The sequence below is a fragment of the Peromyscus californicus genome, unplaced genomic scaffold (assembly GCF_007827085.1).
Source record: "Peromyscus californicus insignis strain IS unplaced genomic scaffold, ASM782708v3 Scaffold_1__1_contigs__length_55948999, whole genome shotgun sequence".
Classification (NCBI taxonomy): Eukaryota; Metazoa; Chordata; class Mammalia; order Rodentia; family Cricetidae; genus Peromyscus; species Peromyscus californicus.
This window is the reverse complement of record NW_026294492.1, coordinates 38,518,114-38,531,021: the sequence shown is the minus strand read 5'-3', so window position 1 is coordinate 38,531,021 and position 12,908 is coordinate 38,518,114.

The window sequence follows — 12,908 nt, the reverse complement described above, 5'->3', positions numbered from 1 at the left end:
TCCTGGAACTCACTTGGTAGTCCAGGCTGGCCTCGAACTCACAGAGATCCGCCTGCCTCTGCCTCCCGAGTGCTGGGATTAAAGGCGAGTGCCACCACCGCCTGGCGACTACAGCAATTCTTACAAAGGAAAACAATTGGGGCTGGCTTACAGTTTCAGCCGTTTAGTCCATTTTCATCATGGCGGGAAGCATGGCAGCACAGAGGTAGACATGGTGCTGGAGAGTTCTACATCTTGATCCACAGGCAGCAGAAGTGAATGCCGCACTGAGGGAAGCTTGAGCATCTGCGACCTCAAAGCCCACCCCCACAGTGACACACTTTCTCCAACAAGGCCACACCTACTCCACAAGGCCACACCCACTCCCACAAGGCCACACCTACTCCACAAGGCCACACCTACTCCACAAGGCCACACCTACTCCACAAGGCCACACCTACTCCCACAAGGCCACACCTACTCCCACAAGGCCACACCTACTCCCACAAGGCCACCCCTCCTAATAGTGCCTCCCTGTGGACCAAGCATTTGAACACATGAGTCTATGGGAGCCATTCCTGCTCAAAGCGCCACAGTTGGCAAAGTGCTTGTCTAGGCTACAGAAAGCCCAGGGTTCCATCCCCAGTACCACATAGACCATAAACAGGGACACACCTGTGATTCCAGCACATGAGGCGGGCAGAAGCAGGAGACCTGGGATGTCAAGGCCATCCTCCACTACATACTGAATTCAAAGCTAGGCTGGGCTACATGAGACCCTGCCTGGAAAAAGAAAAAGAAAAGGAAAAGCAGGGGTGGGGGGAAAGAAAAGGAAAAACGTGTTTTTAAACCAACCACACACTCTGGCCCTGGAGCTGTTGGGTAGATATTTTTTTTATGTGGAATTACTGCTCTGAGAAGAAAAGTCAATGAATGTAAAGGTCTGCGCAGTAAATTAGCAGTGCTCATGGTTGGTCTTGATATTTGATGTCAGATAATTTTCAATGAACTAAGTCTCCAATTTCTTCCTGAGAGCAAACAGAAAATCTGCTCCCTGTCGACTCTAATGGAAGCAGAAGAAACTGGCAGGATTCTACGGTGCTCTGTGATCCAGATGGAATTACGCGTGAACTCCCGGGGATTTGCTCTGCCTGGACCCTGGCGTTTGCAGACCCGATGTTTCTCAGTGTGACTCTCTGCAGATGATCCTCAAGTTTCATTCTAGGAAGAACCTTCTTGGCTTGGGGGAGCATGGATGTGAATAAACTGCTCTGCTCTGGGGGTATCCAACCTACTGCAAGGGTTCAGCAGGTGGAGGTGTGCCGACTGCCTTGCGGCTCCATCCAGGTAGCCTTGTTTTCTCCATCAACTGCAACCTGAAGACAGTCCCCAAGACACCTGGAAGTCCTCTTCTATTTCCTGAAGAGTCTCATAGGAAGGATAATGTCGAGGGGTGGGAGAATCTTAGCTGGTGCTTGCTCTGTGTGCAGGAAGGCCTGGGTTTAATCCCCAACACTCTATAAACCAAGTATGGTTAATGCACACCTACAGTCCGAGTACTTAGGAAATGGAGGCAGGAGGATCAGAATTATGGGATCTCATACTTCTTCCAATTTTGATGCGATGCTAGATATTCCCGTCAGGAAGACCCTACTGGTCTGTAACTTGACATCGTTCTCTATCCTTCTCTATTCAGACCACTTCTCTTTTTTTTTCTTTTTTTTCGAGACAGGGTTTCTCTGTGTAGCTTTGCGCCTTTCCTGGAACTCACAGAGATCTGCCTGCCTCTGCCTCCCGAGTGCTGGGATTAAAGGCGTGCGCCACTTCTCTTTTTTTTTTGTGGGCTGTTTTTTTTTGGGGGGGGGGTTGTTTTGTTTATTATATATAGTGTTATATATACAGTGTTCTGCCTGCAGGCCAGAAGAGGGCACCAGATCTCATTGCAGATGGCTGTGAGCCACCATGTGGTTGCTGGGAATTGAACTCAGGACCTCTGGAAGAACAGTCAGTGCTCTTAACCTCTGCGCCATCTCTCCAGCCCCTCAGACCACTGCTGAACAAACACATCAACTAACACACCATCTGCCTAACTAGACGTCACAGATCATGTGACTAGATGATGTCACTCCAGGAATCACATAACCAAGGGTAGGCTGGCAGCTTGTTTAGCTCTTTAGACATCAAGGGGTGTTTGAGAATTTCGCTGTTCTGTTCTATCGAGACAGGGTCACATGTAGCCCAGAGTAACCTCAAACTTCTGATCCCCCTGCCTCCACCTCCTGAGTGATACAATTACAGGCATGTGCCCCATTTAGTTATTGATAACAAATTCATGACTTTAGGGAGCCATATGTGTGTGTGTGGGGGGGGGGGGAATCGAGGGTCTATGTTTTTCTGTTTAGACAATTAACCATCTACATTGCTTCATTCTGAATATTTGAAAAGCCTTTATTTCTTAGTTTTAAGAATAGTGGGCAGTGTTCAGTTAGCCAAAATATTTACTAAGAAGTGAGATGAGACAGCAAGATTGAGACAGATCACCTGCAGCTTATCACTGCTGTGTGTGCCCAACCTGAACCCTGGGGAACTGGAAATTCTTCAAGAATTTATCCTGAAAAGAAAACAATCCAGAAGAAAAATAATAATAATCGGGACAAAAAACAACGTGAAGGGAAGGAGGCATAAATTACGAGGCCTAAAGAAATTTGTCCTGGCCAGGCATGGCGCTGCACACCTGTAATCCCAGCACTTAGGAGGCAGAGGCAGGAAGGTCACAGGTTTGAGAGCAGCCTGGTGTACATAGTAAATACCAGTCCAACCTGGGCTACAGAGTCTTTCCTGCCAGGAAAAACAAACAAACAAAAAGGAGCTGGACCTATGACTGAAGTGTAGCTCAGGGGGAGACGGCTCCTTTCCTGTCATAAGTTAGGGCCTGGTCTCTACCACTAGCATAGTAGGAAACCCTAGACCCATTGCAAAGATAGGCTAGCAATATATATATATATCCTGTGCTACTTGTGAAGTCTCTTCCTAAAACCTTACTACTGAGTAGAAAGGAAAACAAGCTTTTACCTGAGAATTCGTAAGCAGCCGTGTAGGCTTAGACGAAGTGTACCCGCATTTGGAGACTTGAGCTAGAAGTGCGCAGAGCTTAATGCGCTGTTCTTGTGGGAGGTCAGAAGGCAATCCTGACACAGTGCAGATGATGGAGGCCTGGCTGTGAGGTTTCAGAGAAAAGTTTGAGACCCCCTCAAAGACTGTAGGAGCTGACTGTGAGTCATTTTAGATTTAAAAATCTGTGTAAGTGAAACCGTCACTTTCCTGGGACAATCAGCACTGGCTAGCCGGGGCTGACGAACCATCTGTAGTTAATAAGAGGCCAGCACTGCTGCTGAGGTCTTCTGGGAAGTACTTCCTCAGGGTCAGTCCTCAGAAGAGCGAGCCAGACAGCAGCGTTCCTCCACGGGCTCTGCTTCGCTTCCTGGCCCCAGGCTCCTGCTTGGGACCATGCCCTCACCTCCCTTGACTATGAATGCTAACCTGTAAGATCTAATAAACCCTTCCTTCCCCAAGTTGCTTTTGTAAGAGTTTAGTCATAGCAACAGAAAAGCAAACCAGGGCACATAGCCTGAATTTAGTCAGACTTGTGCATGCTTTTGACATCTTGACATGATGTCATCTACAAAGTTCATGACCGAGAACGGCATGATAAACTCCAAAACAAATATCTAAAAACCCCTCCGGTTATGTCTTAAGTACACTTACAATTTTGTGTTGGGCTGGGTCTTAGTCAAGGTTTCTATTGCTGTGAAGAGACACCATGACCTTGGCAATGTTTATAAAGGAAAACATTTAATTGGTGTGGCTCACTCACAGTTTCAGAGGTTCAGTCCATTATCATCACGATGGGAGCAGATGGTGCTGGAGCTGAGAGTGCTACATCTTGCAGGCATCAGGGAGTTGACTGAGAGTCACGCTAAGGGAAGCTTGAGCAAAAGAGACCTTAAAGCCCGCCCCCACAGTGACACACTTCCTCCAACAAGGCCACACCTCCTAATAGTGCCACTCCCTTTGGGGGGCATTTTCCTTTAAACCACCACAGGCTGAATTCATAGATATCCTACAGGACATGTGTCTCCACCTCCCCTTTCACCATAGAAACACTGGAATCACACACACTAAATCATACATGTACATACACATACACGTAAAAAAGACCCTGCCTCAAAATAAGGCTCCCACACTCAAGGTTGTCCTTGGACCTTCACAGGCGTTCCATGGCATATGAGCACCCTTGTGGACATGCACACGCACACACACACACACACACACACACACACACACACACACACACACACACGTGTGCACGCACACACAAATTAAAACATTCAATAAACAATAGCATGAAAGATTTATGTAAGGAAAATAGTTTTAGCTGGGTCATAGCGGTGGCACATGCCTTTAATCTCAGCACTCAGGAGGCAGAAGCAGGTGGATCTCTGTAAGTTCGAGGCCAGCCTGGTCTACAGAGCTAGTTCTAGGACAGCCAAGTCAGGGCTACACAGAGAAACCCTGTCTAGAAAATAAACAAAAAACCAAAAAAATTTAAATATTAAAAAAAAAGAAAAGAGAGAGAAAGAGAAAATAGTTTTAAATTAGCATGGTAAAACACATTGGTGACAAAAATTATCTAAGATTTTATGTAAAGAAGCCAAGATATTGGAAATGTGTACCCACAGTTCCCCAGTTTTGCTGTACAGGGGGTCAAATGCAGGGTTTCATGCACACCAAGCAAGTGATCTACTACTGAGCTACACTCCTGTTCCTTGCAATGAAAAATTAAAACCAGAACTTGGTCAGGCCCTAATATTTGGTCAAACACTGTTGCAGTGAAGATATTTCTTAGGTGAGATTAACACTTAAATCAGCAGGACTTTCAGTAAAGCAGATTATATTCCATTATATTCCATAGCGCGGATCGGCCTCATCCAAACAGTTGGAGGCCTGAATAAATGAACACTGACCTTCGAAAGCAAGAAGGAATTCTGCTAAGAGACAGCTTGGAAGTTGAGGGGCGACTCTTCCTTAGGTCTCCAGATGGCCAGGGTGATCCGCGTGTCTTACTCGCTAAGCTCCTGCAGTTGTATAGGCAAACTTCTTCAAATAAACAGGCACCAACATCTCCATATCCAGTACGGAGGAGAGTATAGGAAGAGTGGGAAATGATGCCTGAGGATTGTTCAGAAGTGGTGAAAGGTCCCCGTGCGCAGATTCAAGAATATTAATGAGCTGCACCCGTGGCTGATAGAGACCTCTGCAAGCGGGCACCTCATGTGAAACGGAATCAGACCAAGAGCAAAGAAGGAGCAGGAATGGTGATAGACATGCCTGTAATCCCAGCACTTGGAGGATGGAGGCAGGAGGATCAGGAGTTCAAGTCCAGCCTCAGCTATGTTTCATGGCGCAGTGGCAGGAAGAAGAGGTAAAAGACTCTTGTGTGTTTGTGTGCTGGGGTCCAACCCCAAAGCTTCATGCCTGCTGAGCCAGGCACCTCTCAGCTGCCTCAGCCCCCACATAATGACTCCTCAACAACTTGTTCTGCTGTACAAGCCAGGCTCTCCTGGATGAGATCAAACAACCCCCACCACCACCACCACACACACACACACACACACACACACACACACACAGTGAGTGTCTTATTCCTTTGGGTTGCTTTAAGAAAATATTGAGTTTGGGTACTTCATAACGAAAAGACAGACTGTAGCTGAAGTTTTCTCTGGTCCTACCCAGTCCCATGGACCCCGCATCTGCTTATAAAATAATCCCTCAGAAGCTTATATTAATTAAAACTGCTCGGCCATTAGCTCAGGCCTACCACTTACTAGCTCTTACACTTAAACTCAGCCCATTTCTGTTAATCTATATGTTGTCACGTTGGAGCATGAATCTTAAAAGTTCTTATTAATAAAATCAAACCCGGGGCCAGTTATTGGGGTGAAATGCTGGATGGTGAGAGAGACAGAACAAGCCACAGCTAACCTCACCGGGCCAACTTCTCAGCTGGTCCTGTTTCCTCAGACTGGAAGCTTCTGTGTCCTCATCCCAATGGCTCTCAGCTGAACTGTGCTGCTAGAAGCCTGAAAGCTTAACCAGCCAAATGCTTAACCAGCCAAATGCCTCTAGTTTCTGGTCCTCACGCCTTATAAACCTTTCTGCTTTCTACCACCACTCCCTGGGATTAAAGGCTGCTTTCTTGGATTAAAGGCGTGAGTCACCATGCCTGGCTGTTTCCAATGCGGCCTTGAACTCACAGAGATCCAGAGGGATTTCTGTCTCTGGAATGCTAGGATTAAAGGCATGTGCTAACATTTTCTAGCCTAAGTATCTTGTGGCTTTTCTGTTCTCTGACCCCAGATAAGCTTATTAAGGTACACAATATTTTGGGGAACACAATACCACCACATCACGTGTTCTGTGGCTTTTCCTGTGTGCCTGTTACAACCTGTGTGCCTGTTACATGCTGCTCCCTGGACGGCTGGCTGGCATCTCCTGACTCAGCCTTCCTGTTCCCAGAGTTCTCCTTGTCCATTTACCCTGCCTATACTTCCTGCCTGGCTACTGGCCAATCAGCTTTTTATTTATCCACCAATCAGAGCAACACATTTACAGCATATAGAACTTCTCACAGCACCAAAATAGGATCAATAATAGAATATTTTCTCTGAGTTTGTCAAATGCAAATAGACTAGACATTGTTGAGGTATTTGTTGCTTGTATATATTGTATATAGTTATTGTACTTATTGTATATAGTTTTTCTTGTATTAGTTATAATCTTTTTTCTTTTTATTAGAATAAAAACGGGAAATGTGGTGATATTTTATTTGTGCTGAAATGTGATATTTGTATGTTAATAAATAAAGTTGCCTGGAGATCAGAGGTCATAGCAAAGCCATAAACAGAAGTCAGGTGGTGATAGCCCATGCCCTTAATCTGATCACATGTCAGGCAGAGTCTCTGTGTGTTCAAGAACACACTAGGGAATAGCCAAGTGTGGTGACACTTGCCTTTAATCCCAGTACCAACCATAGAGACCTGGAGGTCTGTATAGACAGGCAGTGACGAGGAAGTGATGTGGCTGGTCTTAGAGTCAATGAGAAGGCAGAACAGGAAGGCAATAAAAAGACAAGTCAGACAGGAAGAAGCTCTCTCTTGGGGAGCTACAGCGAGGTATGTTAAGCTAAGGTCAGTCGTGGCTCTTCGCTATTTCTCTGATCTCTTTGGCTATCACCCCTGTATTTGGCTCTGTGTTTCTTATTTAATAAGACTGTTTAGAAATTCATCTACAGGCAACCATTCTGGAGAACAAGAACATGACACCAGCTTCTGCTTGGGTCCGGGAAGATGGCGTGGTGGAAGACAGCACAATGATAGAAACATGTGGTAGAGATCTGTGTTGAGATCAGCCACAAGGGATCAAGCCAAGACAAGCACACACACTTGACGATCATGGTTTTTGCCTGAACTAAGTCAGTCCCCTGAGACACAGCGTGAATTCCTTCATGAACATGAAGGGCCACACCTAATCACCTTCCACTAGACCAACCTACTTCAAAGTTTCATCACTTCCACCTGCCATAGTGGGGACTAAGCTTGGATCCAATCTGGTACATGAAGCGTTTGGGGACAAATGCCAGCAGGGGGGCCTGCGACATAGCAAGGTTGACAGCTAGTGAGTCAAACCTCACAGGGTGGAGCAGTGTTGTGACTATCCTTGGACTTTTGTCCTTCTCTGCATGTTTAATTTCTGCAAGAGTCTTACTCTCATCCAAAGGTCAGTTAAAAAAACAAACAAACAAACAAACAAAAAAGCCAACAACTTGGGTGTCCCAATGGGTAAACTTGCCTGTTGGACCAGTTTTACTTTCTCCAGAGGACTCCTTTCCTGGGTAGAACACTTCGTATCTTTATTCCTGTTCCATTATTTTTTAATCTTTTGTAAATGATGTATTATCTTTAATTTTGTTTTTATCAGTGGTTTAGGGGCCTTGTTTATTAATTTTTAATTTATAGGTTAGATCCCTTGCATTGATTTTCTTGCCATGTTTTAACTTTATATTTTATGAAAGAATAAACCTTTCATCCCAGCATTACTTACTAAAGAGTACATCTTCTCCCCTTGAAATGGAATGCTGTCTTTCTCATTCATTAAGTCCCCACGTTGTTGGTCTTGTAAAGTTTCGTGTATGTGGTCCATCTACCAATGATACTTAGAACTATCTTTCCAAAATCCATTTATTTGTTTAACTTTCAATACTAATACATTTGCATGTTTTTGTTTGTTTGTTTGTTTGAGTATAATTTTTAAAATTTGTTGTTTGGTTCCTGTTTTTTTGAAACAGGGTCTGGTGAAGTCCAGTTGGCCTTAAACTTGCCGTGTAGCTGAAGTTGGCCTTGAACTCCTGATTCTCCTGCCTCTACCTCCCAACGTCTTGGGTTATAGATAGGGGCCATTGCACTCAGTTTGTACGTGGTTTGGAGTTTGGGAGAGCTTTCTGATTGCTTCATAGATAGTTAAGACACAGCCATAACGATCACAGTTAATTCCCGATCTGAAGGGAGAATGCTTTATTATCTCAAAACTAAGCAGTATATTTGTTGGGAGAAATTTTTTTTTTATCATTTGTCACTATGGCAGGTAGTATTTTTATTTTCCAAACATGATTGCAACATATGTAAATTTGCTGCAGAGATGGCTCATTGACTAAGAGCACTTTCTGTTCTCCCAGAGGACCCAGGTTTGATTCCCCACACCCACATGGAACTCCAGTTCCAGAGGCTATGACACCCTCTTCTGGCCTCCACGGGTACTAGGCACAAAAGTGGTACACAGACATACATGCAGGCAAAACACCCACACCCATAAAATAAAATGTAAACATTTTAAAAAGGAAAGGTTGTATATTTTTCACGTAAGTTTTTATATAATGAAATTTACACACACACACACACACACATACACACACACTTAAGCATGCACACAGAATCTTGACATGTGGCCCAGACTGTCCTCAATCTCACAATCCTCCTGCCTCAGCTTCAAGGGCTGGGATCGTAAAACTTGATCGTTACTTTCCGTTTCTACTCTGCTAAGAGCACTTTTAAAACTTGTAAGAGGAGCCAGGCAGTGGTGGTGCACACCTTTGCACACCTTTAATCCCAGCACTTGGGAGGCAGAGACAGGTGGATCTCTGTGAGTTCCAGACCAGCCTGGTCTACAGGACAACCAGGGCTACATAGAGAAACCCCATCTTGAAAAACAAAAAAAACAAAAAACAAAACAAAAAAACAAAGAAAACTGTAAGTGGATATTTAGCTTTATCAAGTCACTGTCTTACATCTCAACATAGTCACATAGATTTGCTCTTTTATCCACTATGGTGGTGAAATGTTACTAATTGAGTTTCCACTGCCTCAGTCAATATTCCTCTGCTGGAACAAACACAACTTATTCATGACCCGCTGCCTTTTGAAAAAACCATTTCACAGGCATTTAATCCTGATTAGAACTATGTAAGGCTTGTACAACAAAATAACACACAGCAAGAACCATAAAATCAAATTAAAACACCAGGATTTAACAAGGCTTAAGAAATCCATGAAATTTCATGTAAAATATACTTCCCCTTACACAGCTTTCTTTCAAAGAAAGCCAAGTATTAGTTACTTGGGACAAATAAAATGCCCCCCACCATCTATTCTTTGTTACTTTGGTTTGTTTGGGGTTTATTTGTTTGTTTTGTTTTGATTTTTTATTTTTGAGACAAGGTCTCACTATATATCCCAAGCTGGCTTTGAACTCCCAATCCTCCTTGCTCCAGCCTCCCGAGTGATGGGAGTGTGTCACCTGGCCTAACTCTTCCCTTTTTGGTGTCTTAAATCACATGCCCCAATATGCTCTAGAGACAAAGGAAGGATGATCGGGAGCTCATCATCATCCTTAGCTACATACTGAGTTGGAGGTGAGTCTGGGCCTCATCTCAAAAAAGCAAGAAAAAGCCAGGCGGTGGTGGCGCACGCCTTTAATCCCAGCACTTGGGAGGCAGAGGCAGGCGGATCTCTGTGAGTTCGAGGCCAGCCTGGTCTACAGCGCGAGATCCAGGAAAGGCGCAAAGCTACACAGAGAAACCCTGTCTCGAAAAACCAAAAAAAAAAAAAAAAAAAAAAAAAGCTAACAACAGTAACACATACAGACCCTTACTTATAAATGAAATCCACTTGAGTGCTGGGTCCAGGGTTTCTACCGGAGTTCAGTGGCACAGGTCCAGAGGGCCTTTACCACTCACCTTAACTACCCAGCCCCCATCCAGTGTAAATCTGACACACTCTTATCCATAAACCACCATGCTAGTCTTTGTCCACAGTGTCTGCTCTCCAGGGACTCTTATCAAGCAAAGGCTCTTATCAAGCAAGGGACTCTGATAAAGCAAGAGAGTTAGAGATCGTCTCCCAAAAGCTGGTCAAGAGCCAGTTCTTAGGACTATGTGACTCTCCGAAACCTAAGATAACACTTCCCTGCACTCTTCAGGGAGAACTCAGGCTTTGTATTCTGTCCCTCCCTTCAACAACTGGAATATCTAATTGAGCTAAAGTTGGCCAAGTCTGTAATGTTTGAGTTCCTTCTTTCACTTGGACATTTGGCCTTGTAATTCTTCACCGTCTTACAGTCCTATTGATGCCTTTAAGAATAAATAAAATATATACAATATTTTAAGACGTATTTTGTTGTGTATATTAACTTTCACCTTATCTACTTTCTTAGTTAGGGCTTCTGTTGCTGTGAAGAGACACCATGACCATGGCAACTCTTATAAAGGAAAACCACTTAATTGAGGTGACTTATATTTTCAGAGGTTCAGTCCATTAACATCATGGTGGGACATGGCGGCATGCAGGCAGACACAATGCTGACTCCATCTTTATATACAGGCAACAGGAAGTGGCCTCCTACTGGGCATGGCTTGAGCATATATGAGCCCTCAAAGCCCGCCTCCACAGAGGCACACTTCCTCCAACAAGACCACACCTACTCCAACAAGCCACACCTCCTAATAGTGTTGTTCCCCTTGGGGGCCATTTTCTTCCAAACCATCACACACACCATTTCAGGAGGATTCTAGAGGCTAGAAAATACCTAGACCAACACCGGAGATGGAGGATGGGTCCCTTATTCTCACTCTTTCTTTCATAAAACAATAAACAGATGCATGGGTTTTTTTCCCCAGAAGCTTTCTCCTTTTGTTAGCACCTAAATAAATTGTGTTTCTATTTCCTTTTTGATTCAGGGAGTATTTTGAAAATCATGTTTTAATTTTGAAGGAGTCTTTTGTCTACTTTTGCTGCGTTTTCACATTCCAGTGTTGATTTCTAGCCTAATTGAATTGCAGGCAGAGAATGTGCTTTATGAAATCTTTATATGTTGGAATTTATGAATGTTTTCTTTGGGTCAAGTGCATGATCATTTTAATAAATATTCCATAAGCAACTGAAATTTTCTATGCTTTTTCTGCTTGTAGAAACCTATGGAAGCTGGGCGGTGGTGGCGCACGCCTTTAATCCCAGCACTCGGGAGGCAGAGCCAGGCAGATCTCTGTGAGTTTGAGGCCAACCTGGGCTACCAAGTGAGTTCCAGAGAGGCGCAAAGCTACACAGAGAAACCCTGTCTCGAAAAAACAAAAAAAAAAAAAAAAAAAAAAAAAAAAAAAACAAAAAAAAAGAAAAAAGAAAGAAACCTATGGAAACAGGGGTAGGTAACATCTATGTTTGAAATGAATGTGCTTCTCTCTTTTACATGTCCATGTGTGTTAGAAATTATTTTATCCCTTAGTAATCTATTGTCTTGTGTGGAGATCTGGATAAAGTAGGGACAAAAAGGGAGGCATTCTCTTTAACTTTGTATTTGCATCTAGATCCGATTCATCTCCCTGCACCTTCGTATTTGCCCTCTGCCCTTGGGACCTCCCCCCACCCTTAAAAAATAATGAAATAAAATTTAAGAGAAAAGAAAAGAAAAATCTCATTGTGGGAGCTGTAGTGTGACACAGTGAGTCACAGAAAGAGCCCTTAGTCCGTATATCTTTACTTGCAAGTGTTCACTGCAGAGCCGTTGGTCTGGTTCGAGACCTCAATACTGGGCCCTCACTGGGACTCCTCATGGATATCCTGTTGTTGCCCTGTGTCATGGAGATTCTGCAGCTTTGGGTCTGCAGGACCAGCCCCATCATGGGCTCCAGGAGATCATAGATAGGGTAGATGTTGGGGGTGGGCCAACTCATAGCCCTAGTTTCTGGGGGGAGGGCGGAATTTATGGGCAGTTTTTCATCACCAGAATTAGATTTATTTATTTATTTTTATGACATTTATTTATTTGTGTACATATATGTGCCCATGGGCTATGGCATTTATGGTACAGATAGCAGAGGATAACTTTGGGAGTCAGTTACATTTTCCCACCAAATGGATCCTGGGTATCAAACTCAGATGAGGTAGTAAAGCTTGTCAACAAGAGCCTTTACTTGGGAATCATTGAACTGACCTGGTTTGTTTTTTTGACACAGGTCCTTACTATGTGTCAGACCATTCTTCTACCTCAGCCCCCTAAGTGTGGAGACCACAGGTCCGCACCACTACATCTGGAACAAAATAGCTTTTTTTTTTTTTTTTTTAATGTAAGAATAGCGTTTGGAAATCAGGCTCTGTCCAGAGAGTATGTCCTGAATTCCTTACATTTCAGTAGTGTATCTGAAGCCAGGCTTGAATGTAGTGTAAGACGTGGACAGAACTCAGTTGTGAAGGGCTCCCCACGAAACCACCCTTTCTGTCTTGACCTTAACTTCTGTTTTAAAGGAAGGATATATTCAGGAAAAC